This window comes from Cryptomeria japonica, chromosome 2 (assembly GCF_030272615.1).
Source record: "Cryptomeria japonica chromosome 2, Sugi_1.0, whole genome shotgun sequence".
Classification (NCBI taxonomy): Eukaryota; Viridiplantae; Streptophyta; class Pinopsida; order Cupressales; family Cupressaceae; genus Cryptomeria; species Cryptomeria japonica.
Window position 1 is genome coordinate 403,181,071 of NC_081406.1, and position 15,900 is coordinate 403,196,970.

The window sequence follows — 15,900 nt, forward strand, 5'->3', positions numbered from 1 at the left end:
CTTTCAATTTCTTCAACCATTACATAGCAATCACGTACAGCCTCAGTGACTGCTTTTGTGCATGGGTCGGCATCATGCCCACGCACACCAGCAATATGGTATTTCAATCTATATATGCCTCCATGGAATATTGTTTTGCAAAATATACACTTTGTTTGCCCTTTTCTTTGCCCTGGAAAATCCTCATGATATTTCCAAGCAGGGTCCTTTCTAATGGGAGGTCTAGAAGAGGACATTGTATGATTGTTTTGTGAAACTTGAGGCAAATAAGAATGTGAAGGTTGCTGCAATAAAACATTACAAATGCAAAAATAAATTAAGACATTCATTCTGTGTTGTGCATTCATAATTTCATTCTCATTGAACATTTTTTTCAAAAAAGCTAAAGTAGGGTTTGCAATTTTTTTTTTTTTAAATTGTAGGGTTTGTCAAACCCTACTTTAAAAAAAATAAAATTACAAACCCTGGGCCTACATAGTAACATAGAAAAGATTTTGGAATAAAATGTAAAATTTTCAAAAAAAAACGAATAGAAAAATGAATTTTTGCATATAAGAAACAAAAAAATCTCAAAAAAACAATGTTACCTCTTAGAACTCTTGAAGAAAATTGAAGAAATTGAAGAAATCTTCCTTGCTGGTTTTTCTTCAATGCACCCTTGTTATTCTTTTTATCTCACTTTACTCCTCCTATTTTTGCAAATGAATGAAATGAAAGTCACTTTTAGGTATAAAACAAAAATAACACAAAAAAAACAAGTCAAAAAAACCATTTAAAATTGTTTTTTTTTTAACTTTTCATTGACTTCGCCGCCGGCCGAGTCCCAGGCACGGGACTCGCCGAGTTTGGCGAGTTTGGGCCAAACTCGGCGAGTCTGGCGAGTCTGGCTCCTGGACTCGGCAGAGTCCGAGTCCGAGTCCCCAGGACTCGGCGAGGGTGACTCGCACTCGGACTCACCGAGTCCAGGTGAGTCCAGGCGATATTCGTTTCTCTGGTCTTCACTAACCCCTCAAACCTCTCCAAGCGTTCAGCCAACCTCTAGGAGCCCAATCTTGCATGTATATCAACCCACACATCACCAATTTGCTGCCATTTTCAGACTGAGACACAAAAATCAGATTTTGTGTCACCCTTAGCACGTGCCCTGCAAAAGCATTTACATGAAAGAAAATAATATAATACAGTTTTCCACCCTTGGGGGTTCCACAATGGATACAAATAAAGTTTTACATTTTATATGCTTACTGTCAGCCGTAGGTAGGGTTTTGAGCAGTTTTTACAAAAATTGCTACTACTTTTCAAAAACTCAATGAAAATAGATGAGACAAAAGGCAAATTAAGGAGTTTTGATAGAGAAAAAAGTTCAGGAACAGACTGCTATGTTCAGAAAATGCAGAAACTCAATGCTTTTCTTAATAATTTCTCTCTTCTTCATACAAAATATTGTATCCAACCCTTGTTTGGTCACGGGAAGGATCTATTTGAATGCCTCTAAGGCCTTCCAACGGTTATAACCACTTTTTGAACTTGTTTCAACAAACAACACCTAATTACCCTCACAAATGCAAAAGTTGCTTTGACAATTTTTGCCTAGAATAGGACATAAACTTAACCTAAGACCTTAATGACTCAAAAATGATACAAATAAGTCCAAATAGGCCTAAAAGACCTTTATACATCATTGAACACCATATTGAACCCATTGACACACATTTTCCACCTTAGGGCAATTTTGACAATATTGACCATCATGACTCCCACTAGGACTCAATACACCATCTAATGGTCTTAATGACCTTTATTACATCAAATATGGTCTTATAAGACCTTATTCATGACAAGAACTGAAAAATCTCAATCTATTACCAAATTGGCCTCAAGGTGGCCATCTTGTGTTAGGTGCTCCAGAAATCCATGTCATCAAAAGTTCAAAACATATATCAACATAAAAGCTAGAGTCTAGAGGCTAGAAGTCTAAGGCTCAGAAGAGCCAATATCAGTGATCGCTCGACTCTGCAATTCGAGGCCCAATGCTCACACTCACACTACCACGAACCACTCCTTGTAGATCCAAGAAATGGAGGCCGAGGATTTGAAGAAGCCTCTCCACCAATGGCTGCCATTTCTTCCATTTGCTTCCTTTTTAATTCTTTTTTCTCTTTGAATTCCTCTAATTGAGTTTGCACTTCACGTATAGCCTCAAGGGGTTCTTTCTTTGCATGGATTTGCATCATGACATTCTATTTGTGCAATGTGATATTTCAACTGGTTAATACCTCCCCTATTATATTTTGTTTTGCAATAAATACATGTTACTTCTCTTTTTTTTGATCCGGGGATGACATGTTTCCAAGCCTTATCCTGTCTAACTGGGGCACCACTTCCACTACCAATAGGCTGAGACATTATGTTGCAATATATTATAAATGAAAAAAATCAGCATAATGTCTCTTATTCTAAATAAATTAAAACTTAAAATTAAATAATAGAAAGAAAAAACAAAACTAGGGTTTCAACAAAAAAATGGTACTTCCCTCTATAAATTTGCTAGAACCCTCTTCCAAATCGTTCTTTAACACCTTTAAATGCTTGAATGCAAGCTACAAACCTGCACAAACAATCAACAGTTGCAATCTCCTCTTTAATCTATCTGTTGGTTTGCTCTTCAATGCCTCTTTTTTTTTAATTCTCAAACCCTCTTTTTTTTTTTAATTCTCAAAACCCTCTTTTTCTCTCCTCTTGTTTGCAAACAAGAAGAATAACTTTTTAGGGTGAGTCAAAATATATTTACCTTTTGTTTCATTTAAAACAAACACATCTTAATTTTTTGTCTTTTTTTTTTGTTTCCTGAGCGGTAGAGTCCAGGGCTCAGGACTCGGCGAGTCTGCCAAGAGCCGGCTAGACTTGGCCGAGTCCGAGTCCAGGGTCGCCTAGCCTCGACAGAGTCTTATAACTTTGTTTCCAAGTATACTTTGGGTCTGATTTTGGATTGCCAGAATATTTATAAAGTCTGATCAGACTTAGTTTCAAAATTTCTAAGTTTGGTTTTAAATTCCAGAAAAATTTTGAGTCTGATTTTATATTGCCAGAATGATCTTAGGGTCTGATTTTGTTCAAAAAGACTAAATTTCAAGTTTTTCACAAAATTTTTGAGTCTGATTTTAGGCTTCCAGAGTAACCCCAAACTTAGTTTTCAATTCTGAATTGAAAATTATATATAAATTTCACAAATTCTCAGTCAATCTAGATCTGATTTTTGTCTCTTAGACCATACTCAGACTAATTTTAGGTTTATTTTCAACATTTCAATCGGAAAGTCAAAGTTATTTTCGAAAACTGTCAAGATGACATCAAGCTTATTTCTTCTAATTTATGAATTTTCTCTATTTTCAGGTACTTGATGTCAGCTCAGGAAGAGATTTCTAGAAAGATGAAGATGAAATAAAGGAACCAGTTGGAAAGAGGATTCCACAATGCATGGAAGGATAACATTCACGCTTCAAGGCAGAATCCAAGGATGAAAGGAACAAAGGACTTACATTTCATTGGGACATTCAAGAAGATTAAGACATACAAGGATGAAAGGCTTTACATCGACCTTGGATTTCTTTGGAAAATCCAAAATCAAAAGATTCCACGCCAAGGAGTGATAAGTTCAAAACGCAATGAGAATGAAGAAAATGTTCTAATCATCTTGAATTTCCTTCAGATCAAAAGATATCGCATAAAGCATCAACATTTCTTTGTGATGAGGAATCAAATCTGCAAGGCAAGCTGAGGTGCCATCCCAGTCATCAATTGACCAATCCAAGGCTTCCAAGTCAGACATGTCCAGGTGCAATGAACTAGACTTGGCAAGTGGCTCCTATTTTCTCATTGGTTATCCAAAGTGTTGTAATTTTCTCCTTGGCCGAAAAGAGTTTTTTTGCAAATAACCCTAATTAGGGTTTTATTTGTTAATCTTGGCCATTGATCTTGGATCAATTTGCACCATTGTTTTGTAATGGGGTGCCTATATAAACTCTCCTCTCATTTGTAAGGGAGAGACTTATGAGAAATTGTTGCAATAATACTTCTTAAGTGCTAAGACATAATTCATTGTTCAATTGTTGGTGAATTTTGCTTACTTTTGCAAGTTAGCATGATTCTTTGGCTCTCCTTGAATAGATTTCATTTCCAAGTTGTTAGATTGAATGAAGGATTTGATAGAATTGCTTAATGTGGAATGGATGTGTTCATACTTTTGATAATTGGATGATTTTCAGTTATCGTGCAATGTTAGCCTGAACTAGAAACATAAACTTAACTTCTATCGCTTTATTCATTGTTCAAGATGTTGGTGAATATGAGTGATGAAAATCTTTTGATTTCCTTAAGAGATTGCACCGTTCTTGTGTAGTTGTTGAATTTGGTGAAGCAAGGATTGGTTTTGGATTCCACGTTTGCAATTTTCGTCTTCGGAGTTCTTAGGATTAGATTAGGATTAAAACCATCTTTCTAAATCCTCATCCTTTTGCCTTTTTTTTTCCGAGTCATAGTAGAAGTAGGATCGAAAAGAACTTATTGAAAATCATTCCAAAAAAGAGAAAGTTACAAGTGTCGGCAGTCAACAGAATTTTTTGATTGATTCACTCCTCGAACAATTGTGTGAGCCCCCCTTGAGATTACCAACATATCATCACAACAAACCAACTGAGACTATCCGCATTGAATCTGGAACCTTGGAATTTTCTTTGTGATCACACAATCTATTTGTTCAACACACAAAAGATTTTGTTCAAAAGAGAATAGGATATCTCAGGGTATTTTATTTTGAGTTGCACGTGCATTAAAAAACACACCAACAGAAACACAAATGTGAGGGTTTTTCTGCTTTGAATCATAAGAAACCAAAGATGTAGAAACACTCAATCTTGAAGAAGCACAAGGTGAAGGAGATATGATATCTGTTGGTGTAAATAATTATTCATTATGGATATTATTACACTTTACTTAGTAGGTACATGCATGTCATAGTAGTTTGGGTATGAGACACTTGGGTGTTTGTGCCACATTGGGATAGAGTGTGTAGGAGAATTTCCACCTTTTGTAGACTTATCTTGTTGTTACATTCCACATTCAGTGGGTGATCCATCTCATGTGGAATATTATATTGTTTCTCCTACCTACCCACACCTATTTCCTACCTACCCTTGTTTCTTATTGAGCCACATGTTATGTTTGTGTGCTCACATATCCATATTGCCCTGCCTATATAAGCAGACTCATATTCATTGTATGTAACGCTTGATGATCCAGTTGATCAGTATTTTCATCTTGATAGAATACAGTTTATTTCTATCATCTATTTTGTCTCTCTTATTTGTGCTTTCCATTGCCTCTTGATCTTGGCAAAATCTCACATGGTATCAGAGCCATTAGAGTGTCATTGGTTTGTCAATTGAGAGAAATTTGATGCTATTTGGGGTTGTATATTTTGGAGTTTTCTATTGAAGGTTATTATTGAAGTTTGATGGGTCAAATCTGAGGTCACCATTGGATTGAGGAGGTCCAAGAAAGTCAGTTTTGCCTTTTGTTTCATCCAAATCGGACTTCGGAGGCCAAATCTAGAGGCATTTGAAGTTTGAAGCTGCGGCGGAAATTTTCCAGAAATTATGATTTTGTAGACAATTTTCAAATAGTGATATCTCACTCATCCGAACTCCTTTTTTCGAGCAATTTTTTTTGTTTTGGGGTAGAATTTCGTGATTTGTACAGTGGTGTAGGAGTTTTCTATTATTCGGATACAGGTTTGTCAGAAATCGTTTGGATTTTTACAACTTTGGAGGCTTCGTTCGTGCTCATATGGACTCATTTTCAGGTACCGTTTTTTGTTTAAAGTGCATAACTTTTCGTCTACTTTCATAATCTGCCATTTGCTTGCATTTATTTTGAGTAGAAATTGTACTTTTAGTATTTGGTCATTTTTGGCCTATTTGGTACTTGTATTTCGCTTGGATCTCAGTTTAGATCACTAGCAGTATTTGTTGAAGTCTCTTATATCTCAATTTGAGAAGTTGTAAATTGAAATCAGAAGTTCACTTTGCTTTGTTTTGCAATTGGCCCATTGTATACACACTAAGTATAAAGTGCCAAATCACCATTTTGGGGGGGGGGGGTTGATTGAGTATTTTGGGGGGTGTCTTTTGTGATTGTGCCTCTCTCTATCTTGTGTTTTTTCATTTTGGTGCTATGGGTTCTCCTAAATTTCCACTTTTAACTCCTCATAATTATGCTTCATGGAAGATTAAGGCTTGGGGTAAACTAATGGAAAAAAGACTCATTCATTATGTAAATGGAACTATTACAGCACCACTTGATCCTAAGGCCGATCCTAATGCTCAACTTGAATGGCTCACTAAGAATGCTATGGCACTTGGAACTCTTAGAAAGTATGTATCAGATGACCTCATTTTTCACATTGATAAGTGTACTACAATTAAAGAGGCTTGGGATATTTTTCAGAAATTGTATGGTCAAGTTGATGAGATTAAGGGCTACAAGCTTGATAGTGAACTCACAACTTTGGATCCCAAGGATTTTGATACAATCCAAGATTATGTCACAAAAGCAAATGAGCTAAGAGAAAATCTAAAGGATTGTGGAATTGACAAAAAGGATGCTCAATTGGTTTATAACTTGTTGGACAAGCTTCCTTTAGAGTATGCAGCCTTTGTATCTAGCTTTCACACCCATAGGTTAGCTCAAGGTTCCTCGTACACTTCTCCCTCATTTGATTCATTCACGGAGATGTTGATACTTGAGCAATCTAATTTGACCAAGATGGGGATTCTCAAATCTTCAAAGTCACAAGCTTTGGTGGCTATAAAGGGAATCAAAGCAATCAGGAAAAAGGCAAGAATCAAAAGCAACCTAAGTCAAATCCACAACAAGATGGAGCACAATCTTCCTCTCCACAACAAGGTGATTCACCATTCTCACAAGGACAATATTTTTTGTGGATATTGCAAGAAGTCAGGACATGATGAACATCATTGTTATAAGAAGCATATTGATGAGTTGAAGAATCTTCTTGAGAAGAACAAAATCAACCTACCTTCTAGAATGTCTACATCAACTTCTTCAAAGGATAAGGATAAAGGAAAGGATCACTCTTTTGGGACAGATAAAGGAAAGGGACAAGCTCTTTGTGCTACTACAAGTCATGATTCAGGGAGATGGCTTCTAGATTCAGGGGCTTCTCATCATATGGCATCTTCGCAGTCTATGTTTTCTACATTTGAGGCTTGCCACATGCCGTAGATTTTGATGGGCAATCATACATACATGGATGTGATTGGGAAAGGATCTATTGCCATTGGGGATAACTCCTTCAATGATGTGTTGTGTGTACCCCACTTGACAAATAATCTTCTTTCCATCTATCAAATCACACATGGGGCAACTAGAAAAACTGTGGAGTTCACACCTGATTCAGTTATCATTAGAGACTTGGAGAGTGGAGCTATCATTGCGACTGGGGTGGTTGATCATGCATTTCGGTTGTACTCTTTTTCACATTTTGGTCCTATTGATGAGGTTGATTCTTCTTATGTTGATGATTCAGATTTTGAGGAGAACTTTGGGCATTTGAACTTGGGGATTCTCACATGTGAGCCCATTATTGAGCCCTGCATTTCATCTCCTTCTCTTGATATCACACCACCTATTGCACTTGATGATGCAGCTAGTGCGACAATTTTGCCTTCTTGTGATTCGGTGCAGCAAGATATTTCATGTCTTCCAGCTTCAGTTTCATGGGATGCCTACTTGACAGACATTGCAGGTTTGTTTGTGGAGTCCTACATTGCAGATTTGGAAGACATCATTGATGACATTCATCTTCTCTTTGATGAAGATGATCCTTCTTCGATTGTTGCGAGGGATCACTCTGACCCTTTTGTGCATTCTCTACATGATCAATCTTTAGAGGTTGGCATGATTGTGGATACTTTTGTCCAGCAGTTGGAGGAGGTCTCTTTATGCTTTGAGGAGACATGTGAGTCTTTGGATGTTGTTCTACATTCTTCTCCACTAGATCTTGGAGTGCCTTTTTCAGCAGTGTGGCGCAGTTTACCACCTTTGGAGGTGGTAACTTTCAGCATCGACATGGGGACACTTGAGCAGTTTTCAAAGATTCCTTTCATCATGAGTATTTTTCCTACATCTTCCCTTCATGATAGGGGAGACTTCATGGATCCACCTTTGGTTTTGTTTCTTCCTAAGGGGAGGAACATGGTTCGACGCTCGTGGAGCAGCTTCTTCATTCATCATTGAGCTTCTATCATTGGTGCAGATTCCACATTGAAGGGGGGCTTCCTAGTCTCTCTTCTTCTTCTCTCATATGGGGAGGACTTTTTCCTCACATGGGGTTTTGTCCTTCACATACTTCTATGAGAGTTCTTTGTATCTAGTTTTCATCTCTCTTTTGGGGGAGGGTTTTTTCCCATTGGGTTTTTCTCTCTTTCCTCGCTTTGTGAGAGATTTAATTGCATTGGTTTGTATGCATTTGCATTTGTACATGGGTACCTAACATGGCCTCGTAGCCGGAACCCATCTTGCATTGCTTAGTTGCATTGTAGACTTAAGCGCATTCCCCTAAGCTGCACTGAAGGGGGGGTGTTGGTGTAAATAATTATTCATCATGGATAGTATTACACTTTACTTAAGTTTACTTAGGTACATGCATATCATATTAGTTTGGGTATGAGACACTTGGGTGTTTGTGCCACATTGGGATAGTGTGTGTAGAAGAATTTCCACCTTTTGTGGACTTATCTTGTTGTTACATTCCACATTCAGTGGGTGATCCACCTCATGTGGAATATTATATTGTTTCTGCTACCTACCCACACCTATTTCCTACCTACCCTTGTTTCTTATTGAGCCACATGTCATGTTTGTGTGCTCACATATCCATATTGCCTTGCCTATATAAGCAGACTCATATTCATTGTATGCAACACTTGGTGATCCAGTTGATCAATATTTTCATCTTGATAGAATACAGTTTATTTCTATCATCTATTTTGTCTCTCTTATTTGTGCTTTCCATTGCCTCTTGATCTTGGCAAAATCTCACAATACCAATGAGGAGGAACTCCAAGATTCAGATAGCCAAATTGTATCTCCTTTTTGCATGCTGAAAGTATTAGTGTCCTCCTAAGTTATTGGGTTCTTCCTTAGGAATCCTCGGGTCTCGGTCCGATTCCCCTCGGGTCCTGGTTCGGGTCTGGTTCTTCTTGGGTTCAGATAGGGTCCTGCCCAAACATTGTGGATTCATCCCAGGCAAACCTAGAAGAACCCAAGAGGAATTTTGGAGTACTTCATAGAACCCGTCAGGAATTTGGCAGGAAAGTTGATTTTGTTGACATTTTTTAATTGTTTTTTAATGCCAGAAAGGCAAATCCAACCCCCTAATTTGACCTTTTAAAACACAAAAGGTAAAAGCTACTTCATTTTTGCACAATAGAATGGAAAACATAACTTCTTTGCTCCATTGCTGAACTTCGTTTTTTGTTTGCCATTGCTCAAAGAGAGTTGAAGATTGATTGTTGCTTATGGAGGATGATGATGATATTGATGATATTTTTGATGACCCATCTGATATTTGATTAGTGATGGCTGATTGTTGTAGCTTGACATTATTATTTTTCAACTAAAACATTAATATGGTGGTGTATTTACTATTTTGCTATGTTATTTGAACTAAAACTTTAATATATGATGGTGTATTTTGCTATGTTGTTTGACTATTAGCATAGTGGAGTATTTTGAACTTAAGTATGCTGCATATATGTATATATTTTTTTATTTTTATATGTTTTTGTACTAATGAACCCAAAACAAACCCTAAATCCCCCCAAAAAAATTTGGCTGAACCCGCAAACCCGAACCGGGACTGACAACTTGGGTGTCATCTATACTCAAACCATCATCAATGTCAGCAGAACCAAAAGAAAAAAAAGAATACAATTTGGAATCATAATCAGCATTTCCTATAGCAATGATTTCTCTACTCTGCAAATCTTCAATGATCACTAAATTTGGTGTGAACTCGATTGTTTTACTTGTGCCACCATGTGTGATTTGATAAACGGAAAGAAGATTATTGAATGAGGAACATAAAGTATATCATTGAATGTTCCTTCACCAATATCAGTAGATTCTTTTCCATAAGCTAACATATAGGTGTTATTCACCATTAGAATTGGTGGTAAATTGGGGTGAACAAGGTTTAACTGTAGAAAATAGTTCTTTGGATGCAGCCATGTGATGTGATGCTCCAATATCAAGAAGCCACTTGTGTGAAGTGGTGTTTACAAAAGCACAGATATCTCTAAATTTGTGGAGGACATGGATGGAGAGAGGAAGAACCACCTATCCTTGATATAGGTAACCGGATTTGATTTTGTTGAAGAAGATTCCTAAACTCATCAATTTGTTTTTCAGAGCATTGGTGTTTTTCATGCCTAAGTTTCTTGCAAACACCACATGTGGGCCTTTTTCCCTAGAATTTTTCCTTTTTGATGAGGGAGATGAATCAAATGGAGTCTTTGATTTTGTGCCCTTAGCTTGATCCTTATTTTGTTTCTTTGCCTTAGATTTTGAAGCCTTTTGTTTTGTTGCAACAAGAGCTTGAAGAATTCAATGAACCTATTTGAATATGTCTTGTTCCTTTATGAGATAAAGCATAGTGAAGCATGTACCCAAAGCACTTTTGGTTGTATGAAAAGTAGATACAAAAGTGAGGACCTAGCTTGGATAAACATTTAATACCAATTGTTCATCTTTCTTTTAAATTCCACATTGTTTGAGTTGGAACTTAATCAAATTCAATTTGGTGAAGAAACTCAGAAACTCTGTATTGTGTTAAAATCTTGTAAATTTAGACAGTAGTTCATTTTTCGACTTGGCCTCTCACATCTTGTTTGCCAAAAAGATTCTCCAATGTTGTCTTTATAATTTATATCATTAGGTGTTGCTGTACATTTAATGTGGAAGAGATGATCTAGGGAAATGGACATACACAATGTACCATAGGCTTCATCATTGCAATTTTACCATTTTTGCTTTTTAGAAGCTATTGTAGGTTCAGGTTCGAAACCCATTGTGACTTGACGTAATCCTAGTTTCTTGAGTTTTATCTCCATTTTTTTGTTTTCATTTGTAAAATTAAATGGAGTTAAGATTAAGTCCATTTTGTAGAAAAAGAGACAAGACAATCCCTCTAAATGGGGTTAGGATTTGATCATAATTGAAATAGCCTCCCCCAAAAAATGTACAAGAAAAATTACAAATTTGTTAAGATAGGATGCCAAATCGTTTATTTATAGCAGATAGAGATACTTTCACATTTTGTTTGAAAAATTGGCTAATGCAAATCTTAATTATACATGCAAAAATAGAGTCCTCGCAAAATTCTGATAGTTTTCAAAAAAAGTTTGTCAGTTTCAATAATGGGGGTGAAAGTTATGTTTTGTCAAAAATTGCACAAAATATTGAGCTTCAAAGGCCAAAAAAAATAGTTAATATGTTGTAATTTTGAAAAATTGATTGCATCACTACACTACGTTGGGGATGGAACTTGATTTCTATCTACTATAAATTTTGTGGAAAATGACTCCCTGTTTGCTAGCTACGACAAAATGAAAAGCTCCCCCTTTTTACAAACTCTTGAATATCTTGGCGGTTTTTTTGGCAGTTAACATAAACTGCTAATAGTTATGAAATCTACTAGCTGTCATAGTAAATGCTAGCAGTGTTATGGTTTGCAATGAAACAAGTGGTTAGAATATATGTGAACTACTCCTGCAAACCTGATTCGACTACCTTCTGTTATGTCGTGGGTGGTGTTGATCGTTGTGGGGAAGTATGCGTAGATTGCAAAATAATCTTACCATGATCTTGACGAGCAAGTGTTCATGGCTACCATGGAGGTTGACTTTGGAGACTTTGTTGGAATCGATGAACGACATGTTTCCTGACAACAAACTTTCCGATACAAATTTCTTCAATTCATCTAATGATGATTCTTATAACAATAACAATAACATCACCTGATCAGATCATGCAAAGAATTTTCTTTTGATTTTATGGATACACATGTTGAAATGCTAGCGGGGGTTTAGCTTAACTAATTAGGGGCAAGCAATTGGAATTTGTGTCATATGGATGGCGAAAAGTATTTTTTGACTTGGTTTATAATTAATTTTTGGATTCTCTAAAAAATTCATGCCATCCGGCCCTTGGGCAGCAGCAGCAGCAAGTGCTTGAGAAACAAGGGATGGAATCTTCAAGGCCTTTGCAGCCTTTCATGAGAACATAGCAAAGGGCCAGCTAGCATTAGATGGGACTATAAGAAGCCAAATCAAAGGGTGCTTATTGCAAACCCTCTCTTCGCATGTTTCCATTACATGATCTACATTTGTGCTCACTATACATGTCACGACCATGAGCTACTTTGCATTAACATCGTCATATTCATCAGCGGCCTTTCTCATGGAAATCTCACATTTCTTATAAGGTTTTGCAGCTTCTACACATGAACATTGCCCTCCCAATGGTAAAACTTTCCACCGTAGAACTAACTGGAGCCAAATTGGTTAACGATGGCAAAGATGAGAGAAAAATTGAACCCCTACAAAGATTTGATAATTTATTTTTTTTGCCTAGAATTGCAAAATACAATTTTGTTTGAAACCAAAAATTCTATATAGTTATGAACTTTAGTACAATACACAGCCGTACAGCAGAGAGTTTTACTTTTTAGTGGCATTTTTTTTTTTCAAAAATTAAAAGTTACCAAAATATGCCAAATGAAAGGCTATTCTTTGTTTCTCAGTCCTTCTGGACTAAATGGCGATGTCCATTTGGCTCCACGATGCTCCCCTGATAGGGTTTATTGCTAGATTCACCTCTTTTCACCTAATTTCGAGAATTCATGGCTTTGATGCCATGTTGGAACAACCAAGATCTGAAAGAAAGAATAAACGATGATAACTTTGACAAGTGAACAATGAGCACAGAAAGCATGACTATCAAATAAAATGAGTGTGAACTATACAATGAGCGTCTTGCATATAAAGGCAATGAAGAGCAGGAAGGAAGGTAGGACTTGACATCTAACTACCCCTCCAAATGTGCAACACATGTTTGCTCACATGAGACAAGTGTGAGGACACATGTGAAGTCCACATGAGGTGACACAAATGAATAGATAAACTCTTAAGTAAACTTAATTGTGAATGGGTCAACTTAGAAAGAGTGATATGCTAACCTGTTCCATAATGATCCTATTTACACTAACACTTTGTTGGATCAATGAAATGAGAAAATTGCCTTTCCTCTGCTTTTTAAATTACAACCAAATAGATATGCCTGGTCGTGAGCTTTTCCCACATCCTGTTTCAGTAATGAATGTTAAATTTTCTTTTTCAATTTTTGGGATTTTTGGGAGATTAGAACATAGAATTGATGCTGCAAAAGGCGTACACAACTTCTATGTCTCCTATACTTTTCCCACACAGCATGTCCAATCTATTGCTACTGTTGCTGTTGATTATGCCCTCGCGACCAGGATTGCGGCCTTTGTACAGAAACCACAGTGTGGTTTGTCCTCTGCTGCAGAGTGTCATGCCTATTTTTTGTTTCTATATAAGTTTGACTCAACGCAATTTGTCACCACAATTTCTTGTCCTCCTCCGTCGACTTTTGTCTCTTCTCGCCAAATCAGCAGCTATCAATCTTGTTTGCAAGTTTCTCCTCATTCTTGGGCTCTAATACCAATTGAAGGTATCAAAATAACATCAAACTCTTCAATGATGATGTGCAGATCGTCAATAGATTGATTTGAAGCACACAAAAATTACATATTGATATTAATTGAACAAATGTACATATTTATAAAATGGGCTTCTCAATCGAATCCAACAAACCATCTAAAACAGATAACTAATCAGCACAACTACCTATTAACAATGTTCATTAAAAATTAATTTTTGTCAGCTTTTTTTGAACAAAGTCTAAGTGAATCTAAACAAGTATTACCAACCATCTCTTTGTTTCTAGGAGAGGAATTTTTTCTTCTCTTGTACAACATGATCTTGTCAATATTAGAATATTAAAATAATGTTAATTTTAGTATTAATGCTCAATAGTGTATATTCTATTTTAGTAAGATCTTCTACGATCTTCTTAGCTCAGTGTGAATTTTTTTTTGTTCTATTGTTTGGAAAACAAAATCGAAGTTTTTTTTTCCCTGTTCGATTTATTTTGGGAATTTTCTTCCACAAAATCGCGGATTTGTTTCAGCCTGTTCGGATTTTTTTTTAAAACCGCGGATTTTTCGGTTCGCGTGTTTTCCAGGCGCAAGCATTTGCTGTGTAAAAAAAAATTCGTGATTTTCATCCTTGGCCGTGTGACTTCGTTTCCTGTGCTTGTGCGTGCGGGTTTATTTGTGATCGCGTTTTTTTCTCGCCTGCAGATTTTTTCTGCCATTTTTGGACGAAAATCTGCATTTTCGGCTAGGGTTTTGACCCTCCAGATTCAGTCGAAATTTTTTTCTGATTGCAGATTCTTGGTGGGTTTTTCGAGGTCTCATCTGGGTCGTTGTCAGAATTTTTTAGGTGCCTCGATTTTTGTGCCTCAATTTTCGAGCCAGCGGATTCAGATTCCGACAGTAGATTCCTTTTGGGTTTTTCGCAAGGATTTCTGGGTTGTCTTCGGATTTTTCTGGGTCAGTCGGAAATTTTTTCTTGAAATTCGTGTCAGCTGTACTTCATTTTTTGAAGTTTGTACCTACATCTGCCTTTGTTTTTGTAGTGAGATTCAAAATTTTTGAATTCTGTGCCAGCGCCTCTTAATTTTTTTCTTTTTCAGTGCATTGGGAAACGTGCAAATGGCTTCTCTAACCAACCTGATGTTAGAAGGCAGTCAACGCTTTAATGGCAACAATTACAACATCAGGAAACAACGTATGTTGACCATTTTTGAATATAGGCATCTTGACCAGCTTGTTTTGGGAAAAGAGCTCAGTCCTGGTACACCTGGTGCAGATCAAGATAAGTTTGATGAACGCAATCGGGAGGCAGTTATGCTTCTCAAACTCTCCGTGACTGATGATCCATTACCACAGATTCCTTCCGGGAAGACAACTTTCGACATCTGGAAGCATCTGAAGGAATTGCATGAGACATCCGACAAGAGCCGAGCATTCTTTCTGAAGAATCAGCTATTCTTCGTTACGATGGACGAACGCATGTCCTTACAGGAACACCTCACAAGGATTAAGGACATTCGAGATCAGCTCGAAGCTATAGGTCGGACCATGGAGGAAGAAGACATGGTAGTAATCACTCTGAAAAGTCTTCCGAAATCGTATGAACACTTCATTGAGACCCTCAATATTACTTCAACTACCTGAAGTTTTCAGAATTGTGCACCAAACTTCTACAGCAGGATCGCTGGAAACAACAGTTTGGTAGTGGTACTACGTCAGCCTCCTCGAAAAATGCCTTCACAGCCCAATCCTTTCACAAGGATAAAGGCAAATTTCAATCCTCTCAGTCTTTTCAGCAGAAAGGCTCTTCTCAGACACAGGATGGTGCTAAGAAGAAGAATGTGCAGTGCAATTACTGTCACAAGTACGACCATATGAAGAAAGATTGCCATCAGAGGCTCGCTTGTAAACAAAAGAAGCAGGGAGGGTCACACCAGAAGGCGCATGTTGCTGAACATTCCGAGCAGAAGGAGTCTGCCTTTTATGCCTTTATGGCTAAGAGGTCTTCAGATCATGCCAGGTCTTTTGCTTGGTACATCGACTCTGGTGCGTCACGTCACTTTTCTCATCGACGTGACTGG

General features: G+C 37.1%; 1 protein-coding gene across 3 annotated transcripts in view; it reads left to right on the top strand.

The window, feature by feature from the left end:
- The window catches only part of LOC131064451 (protein LAZ1 homolog 2), a 125,571-nt gene that overhangs the window by 104,854 nt on the left and 4,817 nt on the right, over positions 1–15,900 (top strand). The window lies entirely within an intron of this gene.